Source organism: Arachis ipaensis, chromosome B5, assembly GCF_059453495.1.
Source record: "Arachis ipaensis isolate K30076 ecotype BB chromosome B5, ASM5945349v1, whole genome shotgun sequence".
NCBI classification, from domain to species: domain Eukaryota; kingdom Viridiplantae; phylum Streptophyta; class Magnoliopsida; order Fabales; family Fabaceae; genus Arachis; species Arachis ipaensis.
The window spans coordinates 70,752,314-70,766,273 of NC_142440.1; the positions used below are offsets into that span (position 1 = coordinate 70,752,314).

Below are 13,960 nucleotides of genomic sequence, written 5' to 3' on the forward strand. Positions count from 1 at the left end.
TACTACCGAAAAAAACTTTTGGCCATTGTTTTTGCCTTGGACAAGTTCCGAGCATATCTTCTCGGTTCAAGGGTGGTAGTGTACTCAGATCATGCGGCATTAAAGTATTTATTGGCTAAGAAGGAATCCAAACCGAGATTGATTAAATGGGTTTTATTGTTGCAAGAGTTTGACTTGGAAATCAAGGATATGAGTGGTACGCAAAACCTAGTGGCGGACCACCTAAGTTGCCTTGAACACACAAAAGGCGATACTACTCCTATCAATAATTCTTTTCCATTTGAGGGCTTGCATGCAATCTCGGAAACCATTCCTTGGTATGCATCCATCGCCAATTACTTAGTATCTCGTTCCTTCCCTCCTAATCTCTCCAAACACTAAAGGCATAATCTAAAAAGTGAATCCAAATACTATGTGTGGGATAACCCATACCTTTGGAGATGTGGGACAGATCAAGTAATTCAGAGATGCATTCCACAAACCGAATTCCACTCAATCTTGGAAGCTTGCCACTCCTCCGAGGGAGGAGGCCATTTTGGACCTCAAAGAACGACAAGGAAAATCCTAGATTGTGGCTTTTGGTGGCCAACTCTTTTCAAGGACTCTTCTCATTTTTGTAAATCTTGTTCTCAATGCATTAGATTTGGTAATATCTTTAAGAAGGATGAAATTCCCCAACAAACCATGCTATTTTGTGAGATTTTCGACGTGTGGGAAATTGATTTCATGGGGCCATTCCCAAATTCTAATGGTTTTCTCTACATTCTACTCGCTGTTGATTATGTGTCCAAATGGGTGGAAGCGATACCCACCCGGACGGATGATGATAACGTAGTCCTTTCTTTTGTGAGAAATAATATCATTTGTAGATTTGGGTTGCCACGAGCAATCATGAGCGACCAAGGTTCACACTTTTGCAACAGAAGAATGGAAGGACTCATGAAGAAGTATAGCATCATGCATAAAGTAGCCACGGCCTACCACCCACAAACAAACGGCCAAGCCGAGGTTTCCAATCGGGAGATTAAATGCATCTTGGAAAGGATTGTGAAACCCAATAGGAAAGATTGGAGTGCCAAGCTCACCGACGCATTATGGGCCTACTGAACGGCATACAAAACGCCAATTGGCATGAATTCCTTTCGGTTGGTGTATGGTAAAGCTTGCCATTTGCCGATGGAAATAGAGCACAAGGCGTATTGGGCCATCAAGGAGTGTAACCCGAGTTTGGGTGGAGCTGGAATTGAGAGGAAGCTACAATTAGCGGAGTTGGAATGTTTGAGGTTTGAAGCTTATGAGAACTCTAGACTTTACAAGGAAAAAATGAAAGCCGTGCATGATAGGAACATAAGAGGCAAAGAATTTAAAGGCGGTGATTGGTGGACGAAATTGTGATTACACTTTGATTATGTAAAATTCATTGCTCTTTCTTTCCCTGGCAATGGCGCCCAAAAACATGATGCCAATACCATGGTTCACAACTTCGCACAACTAACCAGCAAGTGCACTGGGTCGTCCAAGTAATACCTTACGTGAGTAAGGGTCGAATCCCACGGAGATTGTTGGTATGAAGCAAACTATAGTCACCTTGTAAATCTCAGTCAGGCAGATATAAAATAGTAATGGGGTTTTCGAAAATAATACTAAAATAAGGATAGAAATACTTATGTAATTCATTGGTTAGAATTTCAGATAAGCGTGTAGAGATGCTTTCGTTCCTCTGAATCTCTGCTTTCCTGCTATCTTCATCCAATCAATCTTACTCCTTTCTATGGCTAGCTTTATGTAAGGATGTCACCGGTGCCAATGGCTACTTTCGATCTCTCTCGGGAAAATGATCCAAATGCTCTGTCACAGCACGGTTAATCGTCTGGAGGCATCACCTTTGTCGTTAGTTGCATCCTATTCCTCCTTGTGAAAATGGTCCGATGCGCTGTCACTGCATGGCTAATCATCTGGAGGTTCTCGATCATACTGGAATAGGATTTACTATCCTTTTGCGTCTGTCACTACGCCCAGCACTCGCGAGTTTGAAGCTCGTCACAGTCATTCAATCCCAGAATCCTACTCGGAATACCACGGACAAGGTTTAGACTTTCCGGATTCTCATGAATGCCGCCATCAATCTAGCTTATACCACGAAGATCCCAATATCTCGGACTCGATCCCCTGTATTAGTAATCTAAGAGATACTCATTCAGTCTATTGTAGAACGGACGTGGTTGTCAGGCACGCGTTCATAGGGAATGATGATGATTGTCACGTTCATCACATTCAGGTTGAAGTGCGAATGAATATCTTAGAAGCGGAATAAGTTGAATTGAATAGAAAACAGTAGTACTTTGCATTAATCCTTGAGGAACAGCAGAGCTCCACACTTTAATCTATGGAGTGCAGAAACTCTACCGTTGAAAATACATATGGGATAATGGAGTTCATTGGTCTCGGCCCCAGAGGGGAACCGGAGTAACCAAGACTTCGAATACAATGATAAAAAGTTCTATTTATAATAAACTAGTCACTAGGGTTTACAGAAGTAATTGATGCATAAATCCACTTCCGGGGCCCACTTGGTGTGTGCTTGGGCTGAGCTTGAAGTCTACACGTGGAGAGGTCATTCTTGGAGTTGAACGCCAACTTTTGTGCCAATTTGGGCGTTGAACTCCACTTTGCAACTTGTTTCTGGCGCTGGACGCCAGAATTGGGCAGAGAGCTGGAGTTGAACGCCAGTTTGCATCATCTAAACTTGGGCAAAGTATGGACTATTATATATTGCTGGAAAGCCCTGGATGTCTACCTTACAATGCAATTGGAAGCGCGCCATTTTGAGTTCTGTAGTTCCAGAAAATCCATTTTGAGTGCAGGGAGGTTAGAATCCAACAGCATCAGCAGTCCTTCTTCAACCTCTAAATCTGATTTTTGCTCAAGTCCCTCAATTTCAGCCAGAAAATACCTGAAATTACAGAAAAACACACAAACTCATAGTAAAGTCCAGAAATGTAAATTTAACTAGATTCTACTAAAAACATACTAAAAACAATGCCAAAAAGCGTATAAATTATCCGCTCATCACAACACCAAACTTAAATTGTTGCTTGTCCCCAAGCAACTGAAAATCAAATAGGATAAAAAGAAGAGAATATACTATAAATTCCAAACTATCAATGAAACATAGCTTCAATCAGATGAGCGGGACTTGTAGCTTTTTGCCTCTTGAATAGTTTTGGCATCTCACTTTATCCATTGAGGTTCAGAATGATTGGCATCTTTAGGAACTCAGAGTTCAGATAGTGTTATTGATTCTCCTAGTTCAATATGATGATTCTTGAACACAGTTATTTTATGAGTCTTGGCCGTGGCCCTAAGCACTTTGTTTTCCAGTATTACCACCGGATACATAAATGCCACAGACACATAATTGGGTGAACCTTTTCAGATTGTGACTCAGCTTTGCTAAAGTCCCCAACTAGAGGTGTCCAGGGTTCTTAAGCACACTCTTTTTTTGCTTTGGACCTTGACTTTAACCGCTCAGTCTCAAGTTTTCACTTGACACCTACACGCCACAAGCACATGGTTAGGGACAGCTTGGTTTAGCCTCTTAGACCAGGATCTTATTCCTTTAGACCCTCCTATCCACTGATGCTCAAAGCCTTGGGATCCTTTTTATTTGCCCTTGCCTTTTGGTTTTAAGGGTTATTGGCTTTTTGCTCTTGCCTCTTGGTTTTAAGAGCTTTGGCTTTTTCTGCTTGCTTTTTCTTTTTCTTTCTATAAATTTTTTTCGCCTATTTTTCTCTTTTTTTTTCTGCAAGCTTTGTTCTTTGCTGCTTTTTCTTGCTTCAAGAATCATTTTTATGATTTTTCAGATTATCAAATAACATGTCACCTTGTCATCATTCTTTCAAGAGCCAACATATTTAACATTCTTAAACAACAACTTCAAAAGACATATGCATTGTTCAAGCATTCATTCAGAAAACAAGAAGCATTGTCACCACATCAATATAATTAAACTAAGTTCAAGGATAAATTTGAAACTCATGTACTTCTTGTTCTTTTGAATTAAAACATTTTTCATTTAAGAGAGGTGATGGATTCATAGGACATTCATAACTTTAAAACAAAGTTACTAACTACTAATGATCGTGTAATGAAGACACAAACATAGATAAGCACATAACATAGAAAACGAAAAACAGAAGAAAGAAGAACAAGGAATGAATCCACCTTAGTGATGGTGGCGTTTCCTTCTTGAGGAACCAATGATGTCCTTGAGCTCTTCTATGTCTCTTCCTTGTCTTTGTTGCTCTTCCCTCATTGCTTTTTGATCTTCTCTTATTTCATGAAGGATGATGGAGTGCTCTTGATGTTCCACCCTTAGTTGTCCCATATTGGAACTCAATTCACCTAGGGAGGTGTTGATTTGCTCCCAATAATTTTGTGGAGGAAAATGCATTTGAGGCATCTCCGGGATCTCATGGTGATGAGCTTCATGCGCCTCTTGAGCTCCATGAATGGGCTCTCTTGCTTGCTCCATCTTTTTCTTAGTGATGGGTTTGTCCTCTTTAATGAGGATATCTCCCTCTATGTCAATCCCAGCCGAATTGCATAGGTGGCAAATGAGGTGAGGAAAGGCTAACCTTGCCATAGTGGAGGACTTGTCAGCCACCTTGTAGAGTTCTTGAGGTATAATCTCATGAACTTCTACCTCTTCTCCAATCATGATGCTATGGATCATGATGGCCCGATCTATAGTAACTTCAGACCGGTTGCTAGTGGGAATGATTGAGCATTGAATGAACTCCAACCATCCTCTAGCCACAGGCTTGAGGTCCAGTCTTCTTAGTTGAACCGGCTTGCCTTTGGAGTCAATCTTCTATTGAGCTCCTTCTACACATATGTCCATGAGGACTTGGTCCAACCTTTGATCAAAGTTGACTCTCCTTGTGTAGAGGCGTGCGTTCTCTTCCATGTTTGGCAAGTTGAACGCCAACCTCACATTTTCCGGACTAAAATCTAAGTATTTTCCCCGAACCATGGTGAGATAATTCTTTGGGTTCGGGTTCTTACTTTGATCATGGTTCCTAGTGATCCATGCATTGGCATAGAACTCTTGAACCATTAGGTTGCCGACTTGTTGGATGGGATTTGTTAGAACTTCCCAACCTCTTCTTTGAATTTCATGTCGGATCTCCGGATACTCATTTCTTTTGTTTGAAAGGGACCTCGGGGATCACCTTCTTCTTGGCCACAACATCATAGAAGTGGTCTTGATGGGCTTTGGAAATGAACCTTTCCATCTCCCATGACTCGGAGGTGGAAGATTTTGTCTTCCCTTTCCCTTTTCTAGAGAATTCTCCGGTCTTAGGTGCCATCAATAGTAATGGAAAAACAAAAAGCCTATGCTTTTACCACACCAAACTTAGAATTTTGCTCGCCCTCGAGCAAGAGAAGAAAGAATAGATGAAGAAGAAGAAGATATGGAGGAGATGGAGGGATGTGTGTATTCGGCCATATGGGTGGGATTGGGTGGGAAAAGAGATTTTGAATTTTAAAGGTAGGTGGGGTGTATGGATGTGAGTGGTAAATGGAAAAAAGAAGGGATTATTATGAATGGAGAGAGAGGGTGATATAGGATTATGAGGAGGTAAGGTGAGTGGAGGTATGTGGGGATCCTGTGGGGTCCACAGATCCTGAGGTGTTCAAGGATTTATAACCTTGCACCAAATTAGGCATGTAAAATTCCCTAGCACACAACCCTGGGTGTTCAGCGCCAGGTTGGTGCCCATTTTGGGCGTTCAACGCCCATTTGTTGCCCATTTCTGGCGTTGAACGCCAGAACCATGCTTGTTCTGGGCGTTCAGCGCCAGCTCCTCTCCAGGGTGCAATTCTGGCGTTCAGCGCCCAGATGATGCCCATTTTGGGCGTTCAGCGCCCAGATACTGCCCATTTTGGGCGTTCAGCGCCAGAACCATGCTCTGTTCTGGCGTTGAACGCCATGCAGATGCTTCCTCCAGGGTGTGATTTTTCTTCTGCTGTTTTTGATTCCGTTTTCAATTTTTATATTTATTTTGTGACTCCATATGATCATGAACCTATAAAGACATATAACTAAGAAAAATATAGTTAGATAAATAAAAATTGGGTTGCCTCCCAACAAGCGCTTCTTTAATGTCAATAGCTTGACAGTGGGCTCTCATGGAGCCTCACAGATGTGCAGAGCTTTGTTGAAACCTCCCAACACCAAACTTAGAGTTTGGATATGGGGGTTTGACACCAAACTTAGAGTTTGGTTGTGGCCTCCCAACACCAAACTTAGAGTTTGACTGTGGGGGATTTGTTTGACTCTGCTTTGAGAGAAGCTTTTTATGCTTCCTCTCCATGGATGCAGAGAGAGATCCTTGAGTTATAAACACAAGGTTGTCCTCATTTAATTGAAGGATCAATTCTCCTCTGTCCACATCAATTACAGCTCTTGCTGTGGCTAGGAAAGGTCTTCCTAGGATGATGGATTCATCCTCGTCCTTTCTAGTATCCAGGACTATGAAATCAGCAGGGATGTAAAGGCCTTCAACCTTTACTAACACGTCCTCTACTTGTCCATAAGCCTGTTTTCTTGAATTGTCTACCATCTCTAATGAGATTTTAGCAGCTTGCACCCCATAGATTCCCAGTTTCTCTATTACAGAGAGGGGCATGAGGTTTATTCCTGAACCAAGGTCACACAGAGCCTTAAAGCTCATGGTGCCTATGGTACAAGGTATTATGAACTTTCCAGGATCCTGTCTCTTCTGAGGCAATGTCAGTTGATCCAGATCACTTAGTTCATTGGTGAACAAGGGAGGTTCATCTTCCCAAATTTCAATACCAAATAATTTGGCATTTAGCTTCATGATTGCACCAAGGAACTTGGCAGCTTGCTCTTCAGTAACATCCTCATTCTCTTCAGAAGAGGAATACTCATCAGAGCTCATGAATGGCATAAGGAGGTTCAATGGAATCTCTATGGTCTCTAGATAAGTCTCAGACTCCTTTAGTTCCTCAGAGGGAAGCTCCTTATTGATCACTGGACGTCCCAGGAGGTCTTCCTCCTTGGGATTCACGTCCTCTCCTTCCCTTACAGGTTCGGCCATGGTGCTTATGTCAATGGCCTTGCACTCTCCTTTTGGATTCTCTTCTGTATTGCTTGGGAGAGTACTAGGAGGGATTTCAGTGATCCTTTTACTCAGCTGGCCTACTTGTGCTTCCAAATTTCTAATGGAAGACCTTGTTTCATTCATGAAACTTACAGTGGCCTTAGATAGATCAGAGACTAAATTTGCTAAGCTAGATGGATTCTGCTCAGAATTCTCTGTCTGTTGCTGAGTGGATGATGGAAAAGGCTTGCTATTGCTAAACCTATTTCTTCCACCATTATTAAAGCCTTGTTGAGGCTTTTGATCCTTCCATGAGAGATTTGGGTGATTTCTCCATGATGGATTATATGTGTTTCCATAAGGTTCACCCATATAATTTACCTCTGCTATTGCAAGGTTCTCAGGATCATAACCTTCTTCTTCAGAAGATGCCTCTTGAGTACTGTTGGATGCAGCTTGCATTCCATTCAGGCTCTGAGAAATTATATTGACTTGCTGAGTCAATATTTTATTCTGAGCCAATATGGCATTCAGAGTATCAATTTCAAGAACTCCTTTCTTCATAGGCGTCCCATTATTTACAGGATTCCTCTCAGAAGTGTACATGAACTGGTTATTAGCAACCATGTCAATGAGTTCTTGAGCTTCTGCAGGCGTTTTCTTTAGGTGAATGGATCCACCTGCAGAAGTATCCAATGACATCTTAGCTAATTCAGACAGACCATCATAGAATATATCCAGGATGGTCCATTCTGAAAGCATGTCAGAAGGACACTTTTTGGTTAGTTCTTTGTATCTCTCCCAAGCTTCATAGAGGGATTCACCTTCTTTCTGTCTGAAGGTCTGAACATCCACTCTAAGCTTACTCAGCTTTTGAGGAGGAAAGAACTTGACTAAGAAAGCCTTGACCAGCTTATCCCAAGAGTTCAGGCTATCCTTAGGTTGGGAGTCCAACCATATTCTAGCTCTGTCTCTTACAGCAAAAGGGAAAAGCATAAGCCTGTAGACTTCAGGATCTACTCCATTAGTCTTAACAGTATCACAGATCTGCAAGAATTCAGTTAAGAACTGAAAAGAATCTTCAGATGGAAGTCCATGAAACTTGCAGTTCTGCTGCATCAGAGAAACTAATTGAGGTTTCAACTCAAAATTGTTTGCTCCAATGACAGGAATGGAGATGCTTCTTCCATGTAAATTGGAATTAGGTGCAGTAAAGTCACCAAGCATCCTCCTTGCATTATTATTATTTTCGGCTGCCATCTCCTCTTCCTGTTCGAAAATTTCTGACAGGTGCTTGCTGGATAGTTTGTAATTTAGCTTCTCTTAGTTTCCTCTTCAGAGTCCTTTCATGTTCTGGATCTGCTTCAACAAGGATGTTCTTGTCCTTGCTCCTGCTCATATGACAAAGAAGAGGGCACAGAAAAATAATAATAATAGGGATCCTTTTTACCCAAGTATAGAGGTTCCCTTTAGGTGAGTGGAAGAAAAGGAGAAGAAAAGAGAGAGAGGGAATTTTCGAAAATTGTTTTTGAAAAATGGTTAGTGATTTTTTTTTTCGAAAATTAAAATAAAAAAATTAAAATAATTAGTTAATTAAAAAGAATTTTTGAAAAAGAGGGAAGATATTTTCGAAAATTAGATAGAGAGAGTTAGTTAGGTGGTTTTGAAAAAGATAGGAAACAAACAAAAAGTTAGTTAGTTAGTTGAAACAAATTTTGAAAATCAATTTTAAAAAGATAAGAAGATAAGAAGTTAGAAAAGATATTTTGAAATCAAATTTTTGAAAAGGTAAGAGAAGAAGATATTTTTGAAAAGATATGATAGAAATTAGTTTTTGAAAAAGATTTGATTTTGAAAATCACAATTAATGACTTGATTCACAAGAAATCACAAGATATGATTCTAGAACTTAAAGTTTGAATCTTTCTTAACAAGTAAGTAACAAACTCAAAATTTTTGAATCAAAACATTAATTGTTATTGTTATTTTCGAAAATTTGATATAAAAATAAGAAAAAGATTTTTGAAAAATATTTTTGGAATTTTCGAAAATAACTAAGAAATTTGAAAAAGATTTGATTTTTGAAAAAGATTTTGAAAAAGATAAGATTTTCAAATTGAAATTTTGATTTGACTCATAAGAAACAACTTGATTTTAAAAATTTTTGAAAAAGTCAATCCAAATTTTCGAATTTGATGAGAGAAAAAGGGAAAGATATTTTTTTTATTTTTGAATTTTTATGATGAGAGAGAAAAATTAAAACATCATTTTCATGTTTTTCTCTTTTATTTTTGAATCAAAACAAGGAATGCATGCAAGAACACTATGAAGATCATGATGAACATCAAGAACATATTTTTGAAAAATTTTTAATGCAAAGAAAACATACAAGACACCAAACTTAGAATTCTTTAATGCTTAAACACTAAGAATTCAAGAATGCATATGAAAAACAAGAAAAGACACAAAACATGCAAATGCAAAGATCAAACAAGAAGACTTACCAAGAACAACTTGAAGATCATGAAGAACACTATAAATGCATGATTATTTTCGAAAAAATGCAAGATGCACATGCAATTGACACCAAACTTATAACATGACTCAAGACTCAAACAAGAAACATGAAAAATATTTTTGATTTTTATGATTTTATGAATTTTTTGTATTTTCTTTTAATTTTTTTTCGAAAATCATTTTGAAAAAAAAAAGAAAAATAAGGATTCCAAAATTTTTAATATGAATTCCAGGAATCTTATGCTCTTTAGTCTAAAGCTCCAATCAAAGGGTCAGGCATGGCTTAATAGCCAGCCAAGCTTTAGTATGTAAATCAGGAACAGTAGCAGGTGGATTAGCAACAACTAGCTTGCTCTTGATAACAAATTGGAAGCCTCAGTCCAAATGAATTTAGACATGGCTTTACATGCTTCATGAAACACTAGAATTCATTCTTAAAAATTCTGAAGAAAAATATATTTTTGAAAACACATTTTTTTTTCGAAAACAGATAAGAAATTTTTGAAAGATTTTTGAAGAATTTTTGAAAATAAAACAAAAAGAAAATTACCTAATCTGAGCAACAAGATGAACCGTCAGTTGTCCAAACTCGAACAATCCCCGGCAACGGAGCCAAAAACTTGGTGGACGAAATTGTGATTACACTTTGATTATGTAAAATTCATTGCTCTTTCTTTCCCTGGCAATGGCGCCCAAAAACATGATGCCAATACCATGGTTCACAACTTCGCACAACTAACCAGCAAGTGCACTGGGTCGTCCAAGTAATACCTTACGTGAGTAAGGGTCGAATCCCACGGAGATTGTTGGTATGAAGCAAACTATAGTCACCTTGTAAATCTCAGTCAGGCAGATATAAAATAGTAATGGGGTTTTTGAAAATAATACTAAAATAAGGATAGAAATACTTATGTAATTCATTGGTTAGAATTTCAGATAAGCGTGTAGAGATGCTTTCGTTCCTCTGAATCTCTGCTTTCCTGCTATCTTCATCCAATCAATCTTACTCCTTTCTATGGCTAGCTTTATGTAAGGATGTCACCGGTGCCAATGGCTACTTTCGATCTCTCTCGGGAAAATGATCCAAATGCTCTGTCACAGCACGGCTAATCGTCTGGAGGCATCACCTTTGTCATTGGTTGCATCCTATTCCTCCTTGTGAAAATGGTCCGATGCGCTGTCACTGCATGGCTAATCATCTGGAGGTTCTCGATCATACTGGAATAGGATTTACTACCCTTTTGCGTCTGTCACTACGCCCAGCACTCACGAGTTTGAAGCTCGTCACAGTCATTCAATCCCAGAATCCTACTCGGAATACCACGGACAAGGTTTAGACTTTCCGGATTCTCATGAATGCCGCCATCAATCTAGCTTATACCACGAAGATCCCAATATCTCGGACTCGGTCTCCTGTATTAGTAATCTAAGAGATACTCATTCAGTCTATTGTAGAACGAAAGTGGTTGTCAGGCATGCGTTCATAGGGAATGATGATGATTGTCACGTTCATCACATTCAGGTTGAAGTGCGAATAAATATCTTAGAAGCGGAATAAGCTGAATTGAATAGAAAACAGTAGTACTTTGCATTAATCCTTGAGGAACAGCAGATCTCCACACCTTAATCTATGGAGTGCAGAAACTCTACCGTTAAAAATACATAAGTGATAATGGAGTTCATTGGTCTCGGCCCCAGAGGGGAACCGGAGTAACCAAGACTTCGAATACAATGATAAAAAGTTCTATTTATAATAAACTAGTCACTAGGGTTTACAGAAGTAAGTAATTGATGCATAAATCCACTTCCGGGGCCCACTTGGTGTGTGCTTGGGCTGAGCTTGAAGTCTACACGTGGAGAGGTCATTCTTGGAGTTGAACGCCAGCTTTTGTGCCAGTTTGGGCGTTGAACTCCACTTTGCAACTTGTTTCTGGCGCTGGACGCCAGAATTGGGCAGAGAGCTGGCGTTGAACGCCAGTTTGCATCATCTAAACTTGGGAAAAGTATAGACTATTATATATTGTTGGAAAGCCCTGGATGTCTAATTTCCAATGCAATTAGAAGCGCGCCATTTTAAGTTTTGTAGCTCCAAAAAATCCATTTTGAGTGCAGGGAGGTCAGAATCCAACAGCATCAGCAGTCCTTCTTCAACTTCTGAATCTGATTTTTGCTCAAGTCCCTCAATTTCAGCCAGAAAATACCTGAAATTACAGAAAAACACACAAACTCATAGTAAAGTCCAGAAATGTGAATTTAACATAAAAACTAATGAAAACATCCCTAAAAGTAACTAGATTCTACTAAAAACATACTAAAAACAATGCCAAAAAGCGTATAAATTATCTGCTCATCAGTGATCTAGTCCTTCTTTACAATTCTAGATTGAGATTGTTGCCCGGTAAACTAAGGTCAAAATGGGAAGGCCCATATCAAGTAGTGAAGGCGAAACCCTGATGGTGTTTTTGCGGAAAATGAATTCCAAACACACAAAACTCACCGGCAAGTGCACCGGGTCGTATCAAGTAATAATAACTCACGTGAGTGAGGTCGATCCCACAGGGATTGAAGGATTGAGCAATTTCAGTTTAGTGGTTGATTTAGTCAAGCGAATCAAGATTTGGTTGAGTGATTTGTGATTAACAGAATTTAAATTGCATGGAAAGTAAAAGGAATGGGTAAATTGCATGAAATTAAAGAGAACAGAAAATAAAGTGCTGAATCTTAAAGAACAAGAAATTAAATGGCAGAAACTTAGAACGCAAGAAATGTAAATTGCAGAATCTTAAAGTGCAAGAAATGAAAATGGCTTGAATTGTAAAGGGAATTGGGAATTGGATTTGCAGAAATTAAACAAGGAAAAGAAAAATTCAACAAACAGGAATGTAAAAGATGGATTCAATTAAACCGGATCTTAAATGAAAATGAGAATAAGCTTGGTGTGACAACGAAACAAGGAAATTGAAATTGAAAGCTATAGATCTCAGGACTCAAGAGACTAGATAGCCAAGTCTAGATCTCACTGCCTTCCTAGATCCAGCAAGAACAATTGCAAAGGAAATAAAGAAATGTAAATTGCAGAAGAGTATAAGCCGAAGCAGTTAACAGAAATGGAAATTCAATTATGCAGAAAATTAAACGAGATCTCAAGGTGAGATTGAAACAGAAGTTCTTCAATTCTCTACACATGATCCGAAACAAGAAAAGTAAAAAGTGCTCAAACAAGAACAAGGAAGAAGAGAGATCAATTCTCCTCCCTAATTCTCTTGAATTCTAAAAACAACAATGTAAAAATGTCAAGGTGCTCTCCACTGTAAGTGTTCTGAAAATTTCTCAGGAAAAGCCCTCTTTAAAACTTAAATCCTAAGCTATTTATACACTTTCTTCAAATGGTCTTCAAGCCTTGAATTGGGCCTTTGCTCTTGATGGAATTGGGTTGATAAGAGTCTCTGTTGATTGCTCTTGGAGTTGGAGAGAAACCCATTGTGAATCGGGTCAAGAATCATAAAAGTTTGAGTAAAAGTTTGAGGCAAACTTTTACTCAAACTTTTTATACCAGATGGCTTCACTTGCTGCTACCAATGTTTGGGCTAAAGTTTGAGGTCAAACTTTTGCTCAAATGTTGGTCCCCTTGTGTATATGTGTGGCGCCAACGTTTGCCAAAAAGCTTGAGGCAAACGTTGGCGCAAGCTTTTCTCCTCCAGGGTGTGCAAGTGTGGCGCCAACATTTGCCAAAAAGTTTGAGGCAAACGTTGGCGCAAACTTTTCTCCTCCAGGGTGTAGGTTTTGTGATGCCAACGTTTGCCAAAAAGTTTGAGGCAAACGTTGGCTCAAGCTTTTTTCCCAAAAGTTTGAGCTAAAGTTTGAGGCAAACTTTGGCTCAAGCTTTTTTCCTCTGGGGTGTTTTCAATTCTTCCAAAAGTTTGAGCTAAAGTTTGAGGCAAACTTTGGCTCAAGCTTTTTGTTCTCTCTTGCTCCTAGCCATTCCTTCTTTCTTCAACCTTCTTCAAAACTCTTTTCACCTATCATCAATCAATCAAAACAATCAAAGCTATGCCCCAAATCATGAGATTGTGTTTCTTTCATAATATATGACAATTATAGCATAAAATCTCGTGAAAGTGCATGAATTCATCCATGGTTGATTGAATCAAAGGAAACATGGAAATCTACCCAATTGGCTTGCTTATGGCTTAAGAAAGTGCATAAAATCAATTGAAAATAAAAGAAAAAGGCTAGTGAAACTAGGCTAAGATGACTTGACATCACAACACCAAACTTAAAGCTTGCTTGTCCCCAAGAAAGAAAAGAAT

The 13,960-nt window shown here is 39.1% G+C and overlaps 1 non-coding gene across 1 annotated transcript; it reads left to right on the plus strand.

The window, feature by feature from the left end:
- Positions 1-7,889: 7,889 nt before the first annotated feature.
- On the plus strand, positions 7,890-7,997 carry LOC148564579 (small nucleolar RNA R71). Its single transcript, XR_015885485.1, has one exon. It is a non-coding gene; the product is annotated as a small nucleolar RNA R71 (small nucleolar RNA).
- Positions 7,998-13,960: the final 5,963 nt, after the last annotated feature.